Source organism: Prosopis cineraria, unplaced genomic scaffold (assembly GCF_029017545.1).
Source record: "Prosopis cineraria cultivar Desert tree isolate PC_DT_omini unplaced genomic scaffold, ASM2901754v1 PC7, whole genome shotgun sequence".
NCBI lineage: Eukaryota > Viridiplantae > Streptophyta > Magnoliopsida > Fabales > Fabaceae > Prosopis > Prosopis cineraria.
In genome coordinates, this window is record NW_026555338.1 from 31,700,542 (window position 1) to 31,705,122 (window position 4,581).

Genomic DNA, 4,581 nt, shown 5'->3' on the forward strand with positions numbered 1-4,581 from the left:
AAGTTAAAGAGACAATAATTTTCATAAAAATTTAATAAACTCATAATAAAATGGCTCTATAAAAATTTTAAATAAATCTCAAATTATTGAACTGTCATAGCAAATGATAATTTCACTTGATTTCAAGAAAGCACATAAATGAAATAAAAATTATAAACAAATATTAAATAAAAACCAATAGAATATGAAATCATCCAAATGGTTGCATTCATAATTATAGGGACTTATCAGAACAATTTACAAACGTAGACACACAGTCCACGAGGATATGTAACTAAACACAGTTGAAGCCACGAAACAAACGTGGACACACAGTCCACGAAGTTAATGCTAAACCAAACGCGGCTTGAAGCACGAAATCAAACGCAGGTATAAAGTCCACGAATAACTATCCCTCCGTTCCACGTGGTTGGCCATCGCACGGCGCTAGCACCTCCTATAAATACCCTACTAGCTAGGGTACCATAGTGCATTAAAGGCTAACGGAACTGTCGTTAGCAACTAGTTTCTATATAAAGTCCCTTTTTAAAAACCATTTTTAAACATATAAGAAAATCGTCACTTTCAAGATACAGTTCTCATTCTCAAAATCAAACCTCGCATGAATGCTTTTAAGCTTTAAAACTTGCCAGAATCAAATTTCATATCCAAAGCTCATGATTGCATTTATTTGAATAAAAAAATTCAACTTTGAACTCGCATGAATCATTCTATGTATCTATCCAATATTTGATAATAAAAATTTTACAATCAAAGTTCAAACTTAATTTAATTGATCAAATAGCATTTTAAATTTAGTAAAGCTAATTTTCAAAATAAAGTAATGTTAATCAACAAATATCAATAATCGCATTAATGCTATAAAAATAATTTCCAAAAAATATAATATTTTAGTAAATAAAATTTGATTAAAAAAAATCAGTTTGGACGCTACCACTTACCTAAAGTGTGCTTGAGTACTAAATTGACTTCTTAGAACCCAATCAAACCTTCCTCCACTAAATGCCCTATCTAATATAAAAAGAAACTTAATGGCATAATCAAGTTTGATAAACTCTCCAACTCTTGTCAAGTGCAAGCAACAAAACTTAATTAATATTATATATACACATAGGCATAATTAGTCACGTAAATTCTAAGTTCTCCTGTCACCCTTTCTATCAAGCAATTCAAAGGCATTCCCAAATCAAATTTTAAACATTATCATTTATAATATCATCCATACAATTTCATAGAATGCAACTTGTCTTAACACAGTTTCATACTCAAAATTCTTCATACCATTCAAGTTAAATTCATGAACAATTAATACCCAAACTAAGTATGTACCCATAAGAGTTAAGATGAAATTTTAAAAAAAATCATATTCGACCACAACTCAGCATTCCACTAAAATACAATCTCCTAATAAACTTTTTCAGAATTCCAAAACTACATTACTTCTAATATTCCACAATAAGGCTTCTTTTCCTTTTTATTATTATTATTTTATTTAACATTCACATCTCTTATCACATAGTTCATCAACAATCATTTATTTCCATGATTTCAAAATTGCCTAAACAAATGTCATGCTCAAATTTCCTTACAATCTTCATTGTAAGTTTATAGAGTAATAGCATTCAAAATAACATACTAATTGCAATGATCAATGAAATTTAAAAAATATAACAACCCAGTAAAGTTTTCTCATCATATGTCAAACACCTTCTATAAACTAATTCTAAGCCCAAACCAAACTTCTTACTCTTTGATTTCATTTCCTAAAGATTTTCAATATAAACATTTAAATCAAACAACCTCCCAAATCCCATATCCTCCAACATTAAATTTCATCTTGAATCAACTTCTCACCCTTATTCAAAAATTGACAATAGCAGAAAAATTAAAGCTCCATCACTTCAGTCCTAAGATACACACACGCACACATAGAGAAATGATAAGAGAAAAGTAGACTCAAAATCTCTTTACCTCTGTTCACACTGGCAGGCACAGGGAGGAAGGGACAAAGGCAGATATAGGGAGAAAAATGACAGCCATCAAAACAGACCTCCTATAGCCACTTAAATTGGGACGCCATAAACAACGAGAAAATTTTAGACTCCCCTAAACCAAATTAGAGACGGGAAGCATGAAAGGAGGAGGAAAAAAATGAACAGTGGCACACAAAAACAGCTAACCATGAGGACTAGAGAAAGAAAAGCTCACTGTGGAAACTTTGCATCAGCAGCTGACGGAGCTGTCGCACCTATCAACAGTGATGATCTGGCAAGTTGATCAATTCGTGATGCGAAACAGGGGAGATAATGAAGAACTCCCGCATTCTCAAGTAGCAAAAAAACAGAGGAAGGAAAGGAAGGCTTCTCGTTCATAATAGCCGACGTCAACCAGTGGGGGAATAAAGGAGGTAAATCAGAGGAGCTGAGGGCATGCTAGCTCATTCTGGAGCTTTCAAAGAAAATGAAAAAAATGAAAATGGAAGAAACCGACGTGCTTTTATCTTTGTCTCTCTATTTTTTTTAATTATCGAGGGGTAAACTTGTAATTTCACCTAAACACTAGAGCAAAATTAAATAAAACTTCTCTTTTGCATAAGACAGATTCGAACTAGGGACCTGAAGAGTTAATTGACAGCACAACTACCACTAGGTCAACAATCGTTCTTGTCTAAATATTTCCAACATTAATACAAATACAATTAAAATTAATTATTATATATTTTAAATTTTACTTAAAATTCCTGGGTATTACAGATTCATGTCCCTATCATCTTTTACAACACTATCAAAACTCAAGTATACAACTTCCTCTCCAAGGATCATGGATAATATGTACTTATTTACTTCTTCAAGCATGGCCAATGTAGAGGCTAAGATAGCCCTATCTCTAAAATATAAAGAATTATTGACATTGTTAAGGAAATTTGAGAAAGTTGAGTCAACAATAGACTTTATTGGATTTTCTGAACCATCTAATAACAAATTAGCTGGGATATATCTTAATATCCATGGATCCTTTATTAACTCTAGCAACAGTCCCATCACCAATTGAGATAATCCAGTCAGCAAAATCTTGAATATCACTGTTAGATGCCATATTATTTATTTCCATAAGTCTCATGTTTCTTGTTAGTGTAAGAAGTTGACAATTATTCCATATATATATGAAGAGTTAATGGTAGCAAAAATAATTTCTTCTCTAGATCCACCTGGAATAACAAGAAGGATTTGCCTGAAGTCTCCGCCAAACACGATAACTTTTCCTCCAAATGAGAGATTGGCAGCTAATAGGTTATTAAACCTTAGGATATCTTTTAAGCATTTATCAAGAGCTTCAAAACAAAACTTTTGTACCATCGAAGCCTCATCACATATAATTAATGACATGTGAACTAATAATTCAGCTAAGTTACTTCCTTGTTTTATAGTACATATAGTGTCTTCTGTCACAGAAAGTGAAATACAAAATTATGAGTGAGCTGTTCGTTCTCCTGGAAGCAATAAAGAAGCTATCCCGCTTGATGCTACATTAAGAATAATTTTACCTCTAGATCTTAATGAAGCAGACAGTGTCTTTCAAACATACGTTTTTCCAGTACCACTATATCTGTAAAGGAAAAAAAACTCCTCCTTTATTAGATGCAATAGCACTAATAATTTTATCATAAATTATCTTTTGCTCAAGTGTTTGTCTGCAACAACCTTCCCAATTCAATATACAACATAGCCCTATCATAATTTAGTTCATTTCTTATTAGCTTGTTCTCATTTACATCCAAGTTTGACATGTTAGGTAAAGGCATAGGCTCATAATCTGTGAGACTTCTCCTATTAGATTGAAGTATTTTTTTCAATCTCAATCAATATAAAATTGCATAAATCAACATCATCTAATTGTAATCCTGTAAAAATAATGTTGTTACATCAGCAATGTTGTCCAATAATCTATATAAACTCTATTACTACTATTAGATTGTAAAAAAATGTTAAAGAATGCAAATGTAATTATTCCGTGCAATGAAAATTAGTCCCAATTTAAAATGTTAAATTTATTCTGCCGTCCCAATTTTAAGACATCTAAATTCCAAATTCAATAGTTTTTATTTTTGTTTTATAAAAGGATGGTTATATTGTTTAAAAATGGATAAATGAATAAATTACTCTATGAACTTTAGATCCAATAATATCATAGACTCTAAGCTCATTTATTGTACAAATTGTTCCCTCAACTCTTAAAAATAACAAAAAAGGACCCCAAAATGGCAGAAAAATATCTATAATTTTTTTTGTCCTTTACTATAATTTTTTGTCCTTTTTTGTAATAATTTTTGCAGTCATTTTTTGGTCAACTAAATATTAGAGTTAATTTTTGTTAATGACAGGAGATTAAATTGCACTATTTTAAAAAATTGAAGAAACTTTTTGCACAATAAATAAGTTTGAAATCTATGATACTATTAGATCCAAAGTTTATGAGATAATTTGTTCATTATCCTTTAAAAATACCTAAAGGATTATAATTGACATTTTAATTTGCATGTATTAGCAAAAAAATAATTAGAATCTTAAAATAAAAAAAATC